This window comes from Gossypium hirsutum, chromosome A03 (assembly GCF_007990345.1).
Source record: "Gossypium hirsutum isolate 1008001.06 chromosome A03, Gossypium_hirsutum_v2.1, whole genome shotgun sequence".
NCBI lineage: Eukaryota > Viridiplantae > Streptophyta > Magnoliopsida > Malvales > Malvaceae > Gossypium > Gossypium hirsutum.
In genome coordinates, this window is record NC_053426.1 from 34647660 (window position 1) to 34668317 (window position 20658).

At 34.7% G+C, this 20658-nt stretch overlaps 1 pseudogene; it reads right to left on the reverse strand.

Annotated features, from left to right (window-relative positions):
• The window catches only part of LOC107887806 (serine carboxypeptidase 1-like), a 96917-nt pseudogene that overhangs the window by 71036 nt on the left and 5223 nt on the right, over window positions 1-20658 (reverse strand).

A 20658-nucleotide genomic window follows, 5' to 3' on the forward strand; every position in this document is an offset into this window, starting at 1 on the left:
TCATATATACACATTCACATTCATCACATAAAATCCTAAATCAAAATATAAATTTTCATGTATCCACATCACAATTATCCAAATATACTTCACATACCACATATACTATCATGTATACACTTTGTCTTGGCCGAATCTACATCAATCATTTTCCAATGAATAATTCAATTTCACGCCATGCTATCATTTCATATTCGAATACTCATAAACTTACAATTTCACAAATTTTAATATCAAAGATCCATCTAACACTCATATATCGTTTTACAATATCACGATTTAGAATTCACGTATGGGTTTAATCAATAGCTTATGAGCAACTAAAACAAGTTTTATCCATGTTCACAACAAAATCACATATCCACTACGAGCTGTTTTGCTGAGCAATAGTCACTAAATTAGTTATAACTGGAGCTACAAAACTCCAAATAACTTGCCGTTAATTTTCCCTGAATATAGAATCATATATCTTCCATCCATAAAATTTCCAGAATTTTACGTTTGGCCAATCAATACCAGATTTTTCTTAAAGTTTCCCCTGTTTTATTGTTTGACTAATCTGACCACTCTTCACTACGAATCCAATTTTTAATTGTACAGAATTCAAAATGTGTTCTATTTGATTTCATTTGAAACTAGACTCATTAAGGAGTCTAATCATATAAATTTTATCTTATAACCATTTTTGTAGAAATTATAATGATTTTCTAAATACAGAACAGGGGATTTCAGAGTCATTCTGACACTGTCCCACACAACTTTAAATATCTCTTTATAGGAAATATCTTTGCTTACACGGTCTCTTTTATAAGAAATTAGACTAACTGAGCTTTGATTACATATTTTATTCAGCCTATAATTCCACACCAACAATTTATAGTGATTTTCTAAAATCACGTTACTGCTGCTGTCCAAAGCAAATTATTACAATTTGCTCTTAAATTTCCAAGTCCAAACACTTATGAACTTACCATTTGAGTTTAAGACATATCATGGCCACATCATATCTTATTAAATCAACTCATTATGTCCTATTATGATTGAATTTACTCAACGTTTAATCACTTAAAACTTACCTCGGATGTGGTCGAACGATTTCGGCGGCTATTCGATCACTTTTTCCTTCCCTTTATCGGATTTAGTTCCCCTTTGCTCTTGAGCTTAATTTAACAAATAAATTGATTTAATCATTTGAGCATCGAAAAGAGGAACTCAAAGTACTTAGCCCATATATATACATTAGACATTAAAGTCACATACATATGAAATCATGAATCAACTCAACATATTAACCAACACTCCCTTTTAGCCGATTGTCTAAGCCAAAATAAAAGCATCAATGTGCTTGCCTCTAACCGAATACATGCAACACCAATCTTCTTTCTATGGCCGAATATGCATGTCTATGTTGAGGCCGATTGCAACACTTAATACATTCTACAATTATGGTTACTTGTATTGACTAAATACCAATTCGTTTTAAGTTCAAAACTCGGCTAATACACATATATACTCTAGAGATCAAATACTAACATTTGCACTTCACCTTACTACCATTTTCATCCAAATAACATGATTAACAACCATGCTTCTCTTCTACTTCCTAACATGGCCGAATGCATCAAGACACCATACCACTTAAATTTTGGTCATGGGTTAAACAAAGAACTTAAGGCCTAACTCAAGAATGCTAAAAAGAAAATCCAAGAGTCATCAATCCACCATCACATGTATCATTACAAAGCTTCACATTTAGCATGCAAGTGACATCAACACAAATCCACCTTAGCCGAAACTTAGCTCATCTTCATCACATAGCAAAGATTTAAACCATGGGCTAGGTAGAACTCAAGCTAACAACTAACAACATGCATGAATCTCATGGAACAACATCAAACATACCTCCTCCTAAAACACCAACCAACCGAACATGAAGCAAGAAGACTCCTTTCTTCTTCCTTTGATTTTTCGGTCAAGAAGAACAAGGAGGATGAAGCCTTCTTCTTTTTTCTTCTAGGTACGGCACAATGGGGGAACAACCACACACATTTTTTTCTTTTTTTTTGTTTCTCCTACTACTAACACTAATATTTTATTGCCCATGTTCTTTATTTTATTATTCCTAACATAAAGCATTAACCCAACATGTTTATGACATGTTTTAGCCATAACATTTTGTCCACCCTCATGCTCATTGCCGGCCACTACTAATTAAGGGGGGGGGGGAAATTGACATGCAAGTCCACCCTTTTGATTTCATGCACTAATTGATCCTTATAGATTAACCTATCACATTTCAAAAGTGTCACACATAAGTCCTATTGACTAAATTCACATGCAATTTACTAAATCGAAGCTTAAAACTTTCACACATTCATATTCACATATTTTAGACAATAAATATCATATTCAAATAATTTGGTGACTCGGTTTAGCGGTCCCGAAACCGCTTTCCGACAAGGGTCACTTTAGGGCTGTCACAACTCTCCCCCACTTAAGAAATTTTCGTCCCCGAAAATTTCTACCGATGTATAGTTTAGGATAACGTCCTCTTATTAAATTATATTCATATAAACATTAGCTCATCGATAGCAATTGTAATTCATTATTGATTTCGCATCGATCTATAAAATCATTTTCTTATCTTAAAACAAATACATAAACATTTCTACAAGTATGCACATATATCTCATTTTCTTGATTTCATAAGCAATAATCACTTAATTTAATTCACAAATGCATTTCAAACACATATCAAGCACATATTAACATGTATAATTCACATCATCAACCCACATATTTGTAACCCACATTTTCATTCATGTATAAGCTGTAACCTGACCGAAAGTACACATATACTCAAACATCCCAATGAATATCCTTTATAACTTCATCATATCTCACTATTCAACTTAACCTATTTCCAACAGAAAATCAACTTCCACATACCTGAACATTGAATTCATTTCTTAACAACATATCCACCATCTTTTTACGTATTCACTTATTTAGTATACATAACATAATATGATACGAACTCACAAATTTTTACTTTCATTTGATTTTCACATACCTTCCGTACATACCTGTATCACTTATTCTGATCTTACTTTATTTATCATCTTAAATATACCCGTTGAATCATTCGAAATCATTACGGATACTCATTAAGCACATATAGCTCTTACAATGCCATATCCTAGATATGGTCTTACATATTCTCACATATCGAGCCGATGCCATGTCCCAGACATGGTCTTACACACTATCTCAAATCAATGCCTTCGTCCCAGACGAGGTCTTACATGAATTCCACTTCACACACTTAGTGCCCACTGACCGATCTCGCACTCATACTGCTCGGTTAAAGGAATTCGCACACACACAGTGCCTCTAATCATTCACACCCATAGTGCTCTTATTCATTCGTTATTACACATTGAAATGACTTAACCAAGTCTATAAACATCATGTATGTACACTTTTAAACATATCATCTCATTTAAATTTGAATTCGTATAGTAATGAACACTTAAACTTTGCTCAAATTACCGGCACGAAGCCTACTAGGCACGAAGGCCCAAATACACGTCACCAGCATGATTGTTCTTCGGGACCTAGCCTGGATATAACACCAGCAGAATGCTCTTCGGGGTTTAGCACGGATATATCACTAGCACGAATGCTCTTCGGAACTTAGTCCGGATACATCACTAGCATGAATGCTCTTCGGGACTTAGTCCGGATACATCACTAGCACGAATGCTCTTCGGAACTTAGTCCGGATACATCACAAGCATTAATGCTCTTCGGGACTTAGCCCGGATATATCACTAGCACGAATGCTCTTTAGAACCTAGTCCGGATACATCACTAGCATGAATGCTCTTCGGGACTTAGCCCGGATATATCACTAGCACGAATGCTCTTCGGAACTTAGTCCGGATACATCACTAGCATGAATGCTCTTCGGGACTTAGCCCGGATATATCACTAGCACGAATGCTCTTCGGAACCTAGTCCGGATACATCACTAGCATGAATGCTCTTCGGGACTTAGCCCGGATATATCACTAGCACGAATGCTCTTCGGAACTTAGTCCGGATACATCACTAGCACGAATGCTCTTCGGGACTTAGCCCGGATACATCACTAGCACGAATGCCCTTCGGGACTTAGCCCGGATATATCACTCTCAATTCTCATGTACATATACACATATAGCAATACACATTAGTATATCATTTACATTACTTGAATACTATCACAACATGCTTATCGACCATTCAACTTCCAGTTCCATAGCCACATACAAAAATGACATTTATAGTCATAACACTCTTTCAAAATTACATCACTTATACCCTTATAATTCAATCCAAATCGAAATTCAAATACGAGTACATGATACGTACCTGATCAACTTAATAATTTAGGCATATCTAAGTGAAGTTATATCGCAATTTCTCATAGTCAGAAGCTTGCTACAGCTCGATCGGGATCAAGATTCATTACAATACAACAAACACATTTTAATAATCAAAAATCATCAGACTATCATTTTATCACTTTATGGCATGTATAAATAGACTCACGCGTGCTACGTTAGTCCTAGAATCGACTAAACTTGGCTCTGATACTAATAAAATCTAACACCCCTATCCCGTAACTGTCGCCAGAATAGGTAAGGGGCATTACCGGACTTGTAACTCATGTCAGAACAGTAAAATTTTGAACTTTTTCTTGAAATGAATATCGTTCATTTAAATAAGTACTAAGCACAACCAGAGGTAAAATTTAAACTTCACTAAGTAAACATTCAAAAGATGCCATTTTCGCATGGCTTATATACATTAACCAAAAATATTCTTCCGCCACTAGTCTATTCTATACATGCCATAAAATAATTCTAAACATAACAGTAACAAGCGGTGGATAGTGATAGTGTGACTAGTTGCTGATGATCCCCGAGCCTGTAGCTTTGCAATGAGATCTATAAAACAGAGGAAACAGAGTGAACGGAGTAAGCATTAAAATGCTTAGTAAGTTTTAAGCAGTGTCAACAGATAACAATCAAATTATAACATAGTTGTTCGTATATTTTATTTCACTCTTCCTTCGGGCATGCCATCCCTTTACCGAATATGCACAACTCATCATATACAATAGGCAGTTAAACTTTCACATAAAAGTGAGCTCATGTGACATAAATATATTGTATGATTTCACATAACCTCTCACACTGATCCGATGTCACATAATCATAGGAATAGTCTCATAGATTGCTCTCGTATGCATCACATAACTACCTTATGATTTAGTTCAAATCAAGCTCACATATAAACTTGGAGTACATACCTGTTTAACCTTTCGCATTGAATATATTTATAAGCAATTCTTATTACGAAATCTTATAGCTTTAACCTCTACTCGGATTATCGGTGAGACCTTTAGCTCAGACGAAATCTCCACACGAAGTTATCGGGTCTTACCCGGACATAATCTCCACACGTAGTCATCGGGTCTTACCCGGACATAATCTCCACACGTAGTCATCGAGTCTTACCCGGAATATATTTCCAAGTTTCATGTACATTTAATCACATGTTACAACATTCACATCGACTGTCATATTTGTAATTCATTTGCCTCATCAAATATCTAATAATACACACCTTTCACATTGGTCCTTCGGCCACAATATACGCACATCGCCTACATATTTCACACAAGCCATTCGGCTTTACCACATATACATATCTCATATATATATTTCACATTGACCATTCAGCTTTACCACATATGCATATCTCATACATATTTCACATTAGCCATTCGGCTTTACCACATATACATTTCTCGTACATATTTCACATTAGCAATTCGGCTTTACCACATATATGCATGTTCATATTCACCACATTGGCCATTCGGCCTTATCACACATATACATGCTCACATTCATCACATTGGCCATTCGGCCTTATCACATATATGCATGTTCACATTCATCACATTGGCCATTCGGCCTTATCTCATATATACACATTCACATTCATCACATAAAATCCTAAATCAAAATATAAATTTTCATGTATCCACATCACAATTATCCAAATATACTTCACATACCACATATACTATCATGTATACACTTTGTCTTGGCCGAATCTACATCAATCATTTTCCAATGAATAATTCAATTTCACGCCATGCTATCATTTCATATTCGAATACTCATAAACTTACAATTTCACAAATTTTAATATCAAAGATCCATCTAACACTCATATATCGTTTTACAATATCACGATTTAGAATTCACGTATAGGTTTAATCAATAGCTTATGAGCAACTAAAACAAGTTTTATCCATGTTCACAACAAAATCACATATCCACTACGAGCTGTTTTCCTGAGCAATAGTCACTAAATTAGTTATAACTGGAGCTACAAAACTCCAAATCACTTGCCGTTAATTTTCCCTGAATATAGACACGTATATCTTCCATACATAAAATTTCCAGAATTTTAGGTTTGGCCAATCAATACCAGATTTTTCTTAAAGTTTCCCCTGTTTCACTGTTTGACTAATCTAACCACTCTTCACTACGAATCAAATTTTTCATTGTACAGAATTCAAAATGTGTTCTATTTGATTTCATTTGAAACTAGACTCATTAAGGAGTATAAGCATATAAATTTTATCTTATAACCATTTTTGTACAAATATAATGATTTTCTAAAAACAGAATAGGGGATTTCAGAGTCATTCTGACACTGTCCCACACAACTTTAAATATCTCTTTATAGGAAATTTCTTTGCTTACACGGTCTCTTTTATATGAAACTAGACTAACTAAGCTTTGATTACATATTTTATTCAGCCTATAATTCCACATCAACAATTTATAGTGATTTTCTAAAATCACGTTACTGCTGCTGTCCAAAGCAAATTATTACAATTTGCTCTTAAATTTCCAAGTCCAAACACTTATGAACTTACCATTTGAGTTTAAGACATATCATGGCCACATCATATCTTATTAAATAAACTCATTATGTCCTATTATGATTGAATTTACTCAATGTTTAATCACTTAAAACTTACCTCGGATGTGGTCAAACGATTTCGGCGGCTATTCGATCACTTTTTCCTTCCCTTTATCGGATTTAGTTCTCCCTTGCTCTTGAGCTTAATTTAACAAATAAATTGATTTAATCATTTGAGCATCGAAAAGAGGAACTCAAAGTACTTAGCCCATATATATACATTAGACATTAAAGTCACATACATATGAAATCATGAATCAACTCAACATATTAACCCACACTCCCTTTTAGCCGATTGTCTAAGCCAAAATGAAAGCATCAATGTGCTTGCCTCTAACCGAATACATGCAACACCAGTCTTCTTTCTATGGCCGAATATGCATGTCTATGTTGAGGCCGATTGCAACACTTAATACATTCTACAATTATGGTTACTTGTATTGACTAAATACCAATTCGTTTTAAGTTCAAAACTCGGCTAATACACATATATACTCTAGAGATCAAATACTAACATTTGCACTTCACCTTACTACCATTTTCATCCAAATAACATGATCAACAACCATGCTTCTCTTCTACTTCCTAACATGGCCGGATGCATCAAGACACCATACCACTTAAATTTTGGTCATGGGTTAAACAAAGAACTTAAGGCCTAACTCAAGAATGCTAAAAAGAAAATCCAAGAGTCATCAATCCACCATCACATGTATCATTACAAAGCTTCACATTTAGCATGCAAGTGACATCAACACAAATCCACCTTAGCCGAAACTTAGCTCATCTTCATCACATAGCAAAGATTTAAACCATGGGCTAGGTAGAACTCAAGCTAACAACTAACAACATGCATGAATCTCATGGAACAACATCAAACATACCTCCTCCTAAAACACCAACCAACCGAACATGAAGCAAGAAGACTCCTTTCTTCTTCCTTTGATTTTTCGGTCAAGAAGAACAAGGAGGATGAAGCCTTCTCTTTTTTTTCTTCTAGGTACGGCACAATGGGGGAACAACCACACAAATTTTTTTCTTTTTTTTAGTTTCTCCTACTACTAACACTAATGTTTTATTGCCCATGTTCTTTATTTTATTATTCCTAACATAAAGCATTAACCCAACATATTTATGACATGTTTTAGCCATAACATTTTGTCCACCCTTATGCTCATGGTCGGCCACTACTAATTAGGGGGGAAATTGACATGCAAGTCCACCCTTTTGATTTCATGCACTAATTGATCCTTATAGATTAACCTATCACATTTCAAAAGTGTCACACATAAGTCCTATTGACTAAATTCACATGCAATTTACTAAATCGAAGCTTAAAACTTTCACACATTCATATTCACATATTTTAGACAATAAATATCATATTCAAATAATTTGGTGACTCGGTTTAGTGGTCCCGAAACCGCTTTCCGACTAGGGTCACTTTAGGGCTGTCACAAAAATATAATAAAACCAAAAAAAAAAAACAAAGTCCAAGTTCAGTCCAGAATTACAAATATAATTTGGCCCGATCGGAATGGCCCATTACTTGAAAAGATTTAAGGTCCATCTACAAGTTTGACTCATATGGAAATATAATCTTCAATGATATACAATCTTAGATATGATATGCAATCTTAGATATGATTGCAATCTTAAATATGATATGCAATCTTAAATATGATACAATCTTAGATATGATATGCAATCTTAGAAGATATGTTTTTGTAATCTTAGAGATTTAATTTGTAGATACCTTTTAATCTTAATCGTTGATGTAATTGATCTGTACCGTTGGATTTGGGGAGGCTCAACTATAAATAGAGGCCTCTCCCCTCATTGTAAAACAACTTGACTTCACTTGAGTTTTGGGAAGCAATAAGAATTCTTAAGAGCATTCACTCAAATTTCTCTCCCTCTTGCGTTCTTATTTTCTACGATTTGTTCTTATTTATTCTTTGATCATCTTCATTTTCAACCTTTTTTTATTTTGATTTAATCCCTATTTCCTTGATTTTTAATTCTCTTTTATATTTTATTTAATAATTTTAGTATTATATCAAACTTTTTTTATTAAATTCTATATTATTCATTGTTTTAAAAATATATATTTCATTTAATTGAAAAAGTTTTTTCTTAAATAAGGCAATGTTTGGTGTTTAGAAATTCGGTAAATAGTGCCCTAACATGCTGGGTTGCGATTTTTCGTTTGACTAAATAACCAAATATCCTTTTAATAAATTTTCAAAATCATGAGATAATTTTAGTTATGAGGATTTAAAACATCGTGTCCTAACATGCTGGATGTAATGTTTGTATACTTTCAGAACAAAGGAATCTCAAGTTTCAACTTTAAATTGTTCAAGTTTTAAAATCTTTTCAAATTTTCGACATTAGGACAGTAAATAATCAATTCGATACCAATTTTGGGCGTTACGAGGGTGCTAATCCTTCCTTGTGCGTAACCGACTCCCGAACCTATTTTCTTGAATTTCATAGACCAAAATGTTTTATAAAGGTGATCCAATCACACCTAAAAAGGTTGGTGGCGACTCTCATTTTCATTTTTCAAAAAGTCGAACCCTGTTTTTCAAACCCCTTTAAAAAAATGGTTTCGACAGACATTAATGACCATTCATTAAGTGTTTTTAAATGGTTATAAATAAGGTTAATATGGCCATTAGCATATTATGTTAATATAATTAAAACAAAACATTAAATTGGCCAATATGTTCATCATTTAGCCGAAATTGAAAAAAGAAAAATAGGTTTCCAAGCCTTCAAACATTCGGCACTTATTTTGGCGAATTAGGTATGTGTTTTTGATCCCTTTTTTGGTCATTTCTACGTTTTTGTGATCGTTACTTTGTGTTTTATCAAGCCCATGCCTCAATTTCTGAATTTGATTATGATTTTAAGATGTGTAATTGTTGATAATGTGAGTTTTATGAAGTTTGATGATAGAAAATGAAAGATATGTGTTAGATTACTATGCTTTGTATTGGGATTTTTTTATGAACTCGAGTATTTTGGACAAAATTGTGAAAATGAGAAATTGAGGGGTTAAAATGTGAACTAAATGAAATATGTGGGCTTATATGAACTAAAGGAAAATTTGTCTAGGCATGTGTGAAAGGAAATTATGCATATTTGGTAATTTTATGAAATAGGGACTAAAATGTTAAAATATGAAAATATAAGGGCTAATTTGTAAAATACTTTAAATATGTGCTTATGGATTGATTTTAATAAATGTGAGATTGAATAAGTCAAATTTAAATGTGTGTAGATCAAGAACCAAAGAAAACAGAATTAGATCGAGGAAAGTCGAAAGTTGTTGAATAGTCCTTCATTTTCGTTCATTTCCATACAAGGCAAGTCTATATACAAATAAATGTGTTTGAATTGATTTATTCATGTTTATATGATATTGAATTGTGATGAATGATTATAGAAGTTGAATATGTGAAATTGATAAAGTTTCGATAATGTAACGAAGTCCGAAAGGCTCGTACGAACCATAAGAATAGTTAGGATACATATGTCATGACATAGGATTTTCGATATGTGATTTCGTGTAAGACCACGTTTGGGACATTGGCATCGATTTGAGATTTACGTGTAAGACAATGTCTGGGACATCAACATCGTATTTGATTTCGTGTAAGATCCTGTCTGGGACAATGGCATTGATATTTGATTACATGTAAGACCACGTCTGGGACATTGGCATTGTACGAGCTTTCTGCGTATCCTATTTAATTTCGTATAGTTCAACGGGTATTCTGGGAAATACGTGATTGGACGAATGAATAACCAATTCAGGTATGTAGAGATGTGTTCAACATTTCTTAATGAGAAGTAAGTATATGTGCAAGAGATGATACGTGATATAAGTATGAGAAATTATGCTATATGTGCAATGAATTGGAAATATGTGAGATGTATATGAACTACGTGTTTTGTGATAGTATTTGGTTATGGAGTATATGTATTTTATGATGCTTATATGCTTAAAATGATAAGTTTATTTGTATATGGCTTACTAAGCTTTTGAAAGCTTACTCTGTGTGTGTTTGCATTGTGTTTTAGATATCGAAGCTACTAGAGGCTCGTGGATCGTCAAAGATCATCACCACACTATCGAACTCTACTTTGGTACTTTTGAAAGTGTAAATATTTAAGTATGGCATGTATAGTCTAGTTAAGTTGAGATATGTTTTTGAGTTATGAATATTTAGCATGTGATAAGGCTTGGTTTTTGTTGTGTTTATGAATGAATTTTGAGTATAAACTATGTGATGCAATATTTCCAATATGATGTGTTCATGGGTGGCCAAAAAGAATTGGTCAATTTGGTAAGATTTTGATATGTGCTTATTTGAGGAATTGGTAAGATTATGGCATGAGATTGAATGAAGTAAATTGAGGTTATGAAACATATGTTTTTGTATGACTTTGGCTTATGATTTGGCATGATTTGATATGGATTATAAGCATGAATTAGGTTGATAATAATATGACATGAATGATGTAAGTTTTAGGAAGGAAATTGGTTGAAATTGTGGTGCAATTGATGCTTGTAGGGAGGACCCAAAATGGGTGGCATATTGGTTTTATAAATGGCCTATTTTTACCCACACGGGTAGGGACACGGGCGCGTGTCTCTGCCGTGTTGCTCAAGGGTCATTTCGAAATGAGCCTGGGTAGACTACACAGTCGCACACATGGGCGTGTGCCAAGCTATGTGGTTTAGTCAGTTTCGAGCACGGGCTAGACACACGGGCGTATGATTGGCCATGTAACCCAAGTCAGTAGTCTCCCTAATTTTCACACGGCTTGGCATACAAGCGTGTCTTGTGGCTGTGTAGACAAGTTAGTATGTATGCTCTATTTCGCCACGGCCTAGACAAACAGGCGTGTCTAATTTCGTGTAAGGCACACGGCCTGTTCACACCGGAGTGTGACCTTTGTAACTTAGAAAACTTGTTAAATTTCAAAAAAAATTGTATGTATTCGATTTAGTCTCAACCTCTTTCTAATGCATGTTTACGGTCTTGTTGACCTAGGAAAGGGACCTTATGTTAATATTTGACTTTGATATGATAATGTATGATTTTTAATTGTGAAATGATTGTGAAATATTTCAAAATGTCTGGTAAGGCCTCTTAACCCTAGTTCGGAGACAGATACGGGTTAGGGTGTTACATTTGGTTGGTATCAGATCTACGGTTTTGTTGATTTTAGGACCAACGTAGCATATTTGAGTCTAGCTATACATGCCATAATTGTAAACTGTGATAGCGTGATGATTCCTGATAATTAAAATGTGTTTTTATATGGTAAATGGATCCCGAACAAGCCATAGATGACGATGTTGATAGTAATGCGCCTACTCCTGCTCAAGGGACAGCACCATCTGATTCTAGACCTGCTACTAGTAGCCACGAGGGAGAGGCTGAGCAAGCCTTTTACCAAATAATGAATGATTGGTTCACTCAGTATATGAGAACTAATCCGACTATTCCACAACCTTCACCCCCTCCAAATCCTTCACAAGTTCCTGTCACACCACACGCTAATTCGATTCAGTTGAATAACCCACCTGTTGATAACATTAGAAAATATGGAGCTGAAGAGTTCCGTGCTACTACTAATGATGATAATGAGAGAGCTAAATTCTGGCTAGAGAATACGATACGATTGTTCGATGAATTGTCATGTACTCTTGATGAATGTCTTAAATGTTCCATTTCACTTTTGAGAGATACAGCGTATCACTGGTGGAAGATGTTAATATCAGTGGTTCCGAGAGAACGAGTCACCTAAGATTTCTTTCAAGCTGAATTCTAAAAGAAATACATCAGTTAGAGATTCATCGATCATAAACGCAAAGAGTTTCTTAAGCTAAAATAAGGCCATATGTCTGTTACAGAATACAAACAAGAATTTGTGAGATTGAGCTAGTATGCACGAGAATGTGTCTCGACCAAAGAAATAATGTGTAAAAGGTTTGAAGACGGCTTAAATGAAGACATTCGTTTGTTAGTCGGAATTCTGGAGATAAAAGAGTTTGTTGAGCTTGTTGAAAGACCATGTAAAGCTGAAAAACTCAAGAAAGAGAAAAGAAAAGCTAACTCAGAAGCTAGAGAGGTACGAAAAAGATCATCGAGCAAGTCATTTCATTCAGTATCAAAGAAATTCTGAGATGATTTTAGTCGTTCAAAGGCTAATGTGGGACATTCAAGTAGAGACCGTACTAGATCACATTTGAGTTTCAGAGCTCCAACTACTTCTGTTGCAAATGTTGGAAATGTCCGATCTGATCGACCCGAATGTAGACATTATGCTAAAAGACATCCGGGAAGTTGTATATTGAATGATCGAGCTTGCTTTAGATGTGGATTCTTAGATCACTTTATCCATGAATGTCCTGAGTCTGTACAACAAGAGATTGTGCAAAATCTGAGGCCGAGTGGCAATACAGCTCGAGGTAGACCGCCCAGAAATACGGGTAATGTGAGTGGCAACCAAAGGGGAACTAAAGATACAACTGTTAGATCCGAGGCTCGCGCACCTGCCAGAGCCTATGCTATTCGTGCATGTGAGGAAGCTTCGTCTCCAGATGTTATTATTGGTACTTTCACTCTTTATAATACTTCTGTGATTGCATTAATAGATCCAAGATCAACATATTCTTATATATGCATGAACTTAGTGAGCAGTAAGACTTTGCCTGTAGAGTCTACTGAATTTGTAATTAGAGCATCGAACCCCTTAGGCCGGTGTGTGTTTGGTTGACAAAGTGTGTAAGAATTGTCCATTGATAATTCGAAATTCATGTTTTCTGACTGATTTGATGTTATTACCATTCGACGAATTTGATATAATTTTGAGTATGGATTGGTTAACTTTGCATAATGCTATTGTAAACAACAAACGGAAGACTTTTGATTTACGATGTCAGAATGATGAGATTATTCGAATTGAATCTAATGATCTGAATGGTTTACCGGAAGTAATTTCTTTGATGTTCGCTCAGAAATATGTGAGAAAGGGTTGTGAAGCTTACTTTTCTTATGTGATTGATTCCAAAGTGACACAAGAAAATTGAATGAGTACCTGTTGTCTGTGAATTCCCAGATGTGTTTTCTGAAGAACTTCCGGGATTACCTTCGATTAGAGAAGTTGAGTTTGGCATAGAATTAGTACCAGGAACGACTCCGATTTCAATAGCTCTATATAGAATGGTTTCGACCGAGTTAAAAGAATTAAAGTCTGAGTTGCAAGAGTTAACTGATAGAGGATTCGCAAGACTGAGCTTTTGTCATTGGGGTGCTTCTATTCTGCTTGTGAAAAAGAAAGATGGAACGATGAGAATGTGTATTGATTATCGTTAATAGAACAAAGTGACTATCAAAAATAAATATCCTCTGCCCAGAATTGACGATTTGTTTGATCAATTGAAAGGAGCTACTATGTTTTCAAAGATAGATCTGAGATCGGGATACTATCAGTTGAGAGTAAAAGATTCAGACATTCTGAAAACTGCTTTCCGAATGAGATACGAACACTATGAGTTTTTAGTTATGCCTTTCGGATTAACGAATGCACCTACTATTTTTATCGATTTGATTAACAGAATTTTCAGACCGTATTTAGATCGATTTGTTGTCGTATTCATTGATGACATTCTGATTTATTCACGTGATGAAACCGAACATGTTGAGCATTTGAGAATAGTTTTACAGACTTTGCATAATAAGCAGTTATTTGCGAAGTCCAGTAAATGTGAATTCTGGTTACGCGAAGTTGGTTTTCTAGGACATATTGTGTCAGCATCAAGTATCCAAGTTGATCCGAATAGATTTCAACTATTTTGGATTGGAGGCCTCTGAGAAATGTTTCTGAAGTCTGCAAATTTTTAGGACTTGCCGATTATTATAGACAATTTGCTTTTCTATGATTACAACTTCATTGACAAAATTGCTTCAGAAAGATGTTAAGTTCGAGTGGTCAGATAAATGTTAGAAAAGTTTCGATCATTTGAAAGCCTTATTGAGTAAAGCTTCAGTATTGGTACAACCAAAATCCGATAAACAATTTGTCATTTACAGTGATGCTTCGATGAATGGTTTAGGTTGTGTTCTGATGCAAGAAAGCAAAGATATAGCCTATGCTTCGAGACAATTAAAGCCACATGAAAAGAATTATCCAACGTACGACCTTGAATTAGCCGCAATTGTGTTTTCTTTGAAAATTTGGCGTCACTATCTATTCGGTGAGAAATGTCATGTTTATTTTGATCATAAAAGTTTGAAATATCTGATGAGTCAGAAAGATCTAAAACTGTGACAGAGAAGATGGCTAGAACTGCTAAAAGATTATGAGCTTGTTATCGATTATCATCCGGGAAAAGTAAATGTTGTTGCTGATGCTTTGAGTTGGAAATCATTATTTGCATTGCGTGCGATGAATACTCATTTAGTTCTGTCTGATGATGGTTCGATTTTAGCTGAATTGAAAGCGAGACCGTTGTTTTTACAACAGATTATTGATGCTCAAAAAGTTGATAATGAAATAATAGCAAAACGAGCTCAATGTGATTTAGATTCTGATGCTGATTCTGAATATCGAATTGATAATGACGATTGTTTGAAATTCTGAGGTTGGATTTGTGTTCCAAGAAATTTAAAGTTGATTCAGATGATTTTGAACGAAGCTCACAACAGTCATTTATCTATACATCTGGGCAGTACGAAAATGTATAATGATCTGAAACATCATTGCTAGTGGTCTGGAATAAAAAGAGATATCTCTGACTTTATTTCGCAATGTTTGATCTGTCAGCAAGTTAAAACTGAACATCAAGTACCATCTAGCTTGTTACAACCGATTATGATTCCAAAGTGGAAATGGGATAGAATAACGATGGATTTGTTTCAGGTTTGCCCCTATCTTTGAAAAAGAAATATGTGATTTGGGTTATGGTTGACAGATTGACAAAATTAGCTCATTTTATTCCGGTACGATCTGATTACTCACTAGATAAATTAGCTGAGTTATACATTTTCGATATTGTGAGATTGCACGGGGTGCCTTTGTTTATTTTGTCAGATAGAGATACAAGATTCACTTCGCGGTTTTGGAATAAATTACAAGAGACTTTGGGTACAAAATTACACTTCAGTACTGCTTTTCACCCGCAGACGAATGGTCAATCCAAGCAAATTATTCAGATTCTCGAGGATATGTTGAGATGTTGCATTCTTGAGTTTGATGGTACTTGGGAACAGTATTTTTCATTGATTGAATTTACTTATAATAATAGTTTTCAATCGAGCATTAAAATGGCACCGTACGAAGCCTTATATGGTAGAAAATATCGTACACCATTGTATTGGTTAGATCTTAGTGAAAATAAGATATACAGGATCGACTTGATTAAAAAGACTGAACAAAAAGTAAAAAAAATCCGAGAAAGTCCGAAAGTAGCTTCTGATCGTCAGAAATCAAATGTAGATTTGAAACGAAAAGATATTGAATTTAAGATCGGCGAAAAAGTGTTTCTAAAAGTATCTTCGTGTAAGAAAACACTCCGATTCAACAAAATAGGCAAATTGAGTCTAAGGTTCATTGGACCGTTTGAGATTATTGAGCGGATCGGACCAGTTGCATAAATATTTCTATTGCCACCTGAGCTAGAAAATATCAACAATGTATTTCATGTATCGATGCTTTGACGATAAAGATCTAATCCTTCACATGCAATTACTCCATCCGAAATAGAAATTCAGTCCGATATGACATATGAAGAAGAACCGATCTGTATCTTAGCTCACGAGATTAAAGAATTGAGAAATAAGAAAATTTCATTAGTAAAAGTAATGTGGAATTGGCACGGTGTTGAAGAAGCTATGTGGGAGCCCGAAGATGTTATGAGACGGCAATATCTTACACTATTCAATGGTAAGATTTTCGAGGATGAAAATCCCTAAGGGCGGAGAGTTGTAACATCCCGGTTTAGACCCTAGTTGGAATACTAGTTTCGGGACCACAAATTTTGAGTTAGAAAAATATTTTTAATATTATTTTATATGCTTATAATATGTGAATTGATATCTGTAAAAGTTTCGTGTGAAATTTTGTTCGTTTGTGTGCTTAATTTAGAAAAAGGACCTCACCGCATAAAATGTAAAAGTGGCTAGCTATTTGTTGAAAGTACTTAAGTGCTATGTCTTGTTAAAGGAGACGTCCTGATGATGTTATTAGACCATAACTAAGGTTAATGGACATTAATGACCATCCATTAAATGTTTTAAATGGTTATAAATAAGGTTAATATGGTAATTAGCATATTATGTTAATATAATTAAAACAAAACATTAAATGGGCCAATATGTTCATCATTTAGCCGAAATTGAAGAAAGAAAAATAGGGTTCCAAGCCTTCAAACATTCGGCACTTATTTTGGCTAATTAGGTATATGTTTTTTTATCCATTTTTGATAATTTCTACATTTTTGTGATCGTTGCTTTGTGTTTTATCAAGCCCATGCCTCAATTTTTGAATTTGATTATGATTTTAAGATGTGCCACTGTTGATAAAGTGAGTTTTATGAAGTTTGATGATAGAAAATGAAAGATATGTGTTAGATTACTATGTTTTGTATTGGGATTTTTGATGAATTTGAGAATTTTGGACTAAATTTTGAAAATGTGAAATTGAGGGGTTAAAATGTGAAATAAATGAAATAATTGGGCTTATATGAACGAAAGGAGAATTCGGCTAGGCATGTGTGAAATGAAATTATGCATATTAGGTGATGTTATGAAATAGGGACTAAAATGTTAAAATGTGAAAATGTGAAAATGTGATGGCTAATTTATAAAATGCCCTAAATATGTGCTTATGGATTGATTTGAATAAATATGAGATTGAATAAGTCAAATTTGAACGTGTTTAGATCAAGATCCAAAGAAAACAAAATTAGATCGAGGAAAGTCGAAAGTCGTTGAATAGTCCTTCATTTCCGTACGAGTGAAGTCTATATACAAATAAATGTGTTTGAATTGATTTATTAATGTTTATATGATATTGAATTGTGATGAATGGTTATAGAAGTTGAATATGTGAAATTGAGAAAGTTTCGATAACATAACGAAGTCCGAAAGCCTCGTACGAACCATAGGAATATTTAGGATACATATGTCATGACATAAGATTTTCGATATGTGATTTCGTGTAAGACTACGTCTGGGACGTTGGCATCGATTTGAGATTTATGTGTAAGACCATGTTTGGGACATCGGCATCGTATTTGATTTCGAGTAAGACCCTATCTGGGACAGTGGCATCGATATCTGATTACATGTAAGACCACGTCTAGGACGTTGGCATTATACGAGCTTTCCGCGTATCCTATTTAATTTGTACAGTTCAACGGGCATTCTGGGAAATACATGATTGCATGAATGAATAACTGATTCAGGTATGTAGAGATGTGTTCAACATTTCTTAATGAGAAGTAAGTATATGTGCAAGAGATGATATGTGATATAAGTATGAGAAATTATGCTATATGTGCAATGAATTGGAAATATGTGAGATGTATATGAACTATGTGTTTTGTGATAGTATTTGGTTATGGAGTATATGTATTTTATGATGCTTACATGCTTAAAATGATAAGTTGATTTGTATATGGCTTACTAAGCTTTTGAAAGCTTACTCTATGTGTGTTTGCATTGTGTTTTAGATATCGAAGGTACTAAAGGCTCGGGGATCGTCAAGGATCATCACCACACTATCGAACTCTACTTTGGTACCTTTTGAAAGTGTAAATATTTAAGTATGGCATGTATAGTCTAGTTAAGTTGAGATATGTTTTTGAGTTATGAATATTTAGCCATGTAATAAGGCTTGGTTTTGGTTGTGTTTATGAATGAATTTTGAGTATAAACTATGTGATGCAATATTTCCAATATGATGTGTTCATGGGTGGCCAAAAAGAATTGGTCAATTTGGTAAGATTTTGGTATGTGCTTATTTGAGGAATTGGTAAGATTATGGCATGAGATTGAATGAAGTAAATTGAGGTTATGAAACATATGTTTTGGTATGACTTTGGCTTATGATTTGGCATGATTTGATATGGATTATAAGCATGAATTAGGTTGATAATAATATGACATGAATGATGTATGTTTTAGGAAGGAAATTGGTTGAAATTATGGTGCAATTGATGCTTGTAGGGAGGACCCAAAATGGGTGGCATATTGGCCTTATAAATGGTCTATTTTTGCCCACACGAGTAGGGACACAAGCGTGTGTCTCTGCCGTGTTGCTTGAAGGCCATTTTGAAATGAGCCTCGGTAGACCACATGGTCGTACACACGTACGTGTGCCAAGCCGTGTGGCTAAGTCAGTTTCGAGCACAGGCTAGACACACGGGCGTGTGACTGGCTGTGTAACCCAAGTCAGTAGTCTCCCTAATTTTCACATGGCCTAGCACACGGGCGTGTATTGTGGCCATGTGGACAAGTTATATTTCGCCACGACCTAGACACACGGGCACACGGCCTGTTCACACAGGCATGTGACCTTTGTAACTTAGAAAAATTGTTAAATTTCAGAAAAAAATTTGTATGTATTCGATTTAGTCTCGACCTTTTTCTAATGCATGTTTAAGGTTTTCTTGACCTAAGAAAGGGACCTTATGTTCATATTTGACTTTGATATGATAATGTATGATTTTTAATTGTGAAATGATTACGAAATATTCTGATATGTCGGGTAATGCCTCTTAACCCTAGTCTGACTATGGATACAGGTTAAGGGTGTTACATGTGTAACTCACTGACTTGGGTCACATGGCCAAGCCACACGCCTGTGTGCCAGGCCGTGTACCCCTTAAAATGACCTCATGCGCCCATGTACCAGGCTGTGTGTTAGGCCGTGTAACTGTCTAAATTGAATGCTTTGAACCTACAAGGGACACACAGTCATGTTGCTTGGTTGTGTGTGACCATGTGTCACACACGGCTGAAACACACGCCCATGTCTCGGGCCATGTAACCTTAAAATGAATCTTAAAACACAAGTTTACCATTCCAAGTTTGCTTGTACCTTAAAAAACTCAAATACCAACCAAAATACTAATTCAAAATGACATTAATCGAGCCAAAAACACATCAAACCAACTAATAAGTGCCTAACCAATGTACCCTCATTGGTACCACAATTATATACAATTTAATGTCCAAACATATCATCAATTCAACCTATCAATTCAATCAAGCTATTGTCTATCAATACCATCTCAAACATACCATATCTTACTACATAATAACCCATTCATCACGTACTCTTTTAACTATTCCAACAAATATCATTTAGCCTTGCTAACACATATTAATAAAGCACCAAAAGTACCAAAAAGGAGATCAACCAAAACAATTTATACAACTAAGTTAATAATTAACTATTTACATATCCAAAACATTAGTAACATCATTCAAATGTACTACATGCCATATAATTTGAAATAAACGTTCCAAAAACTACCAAATTTAGCTGGATAATGTGACTTGATACTGATCCAAT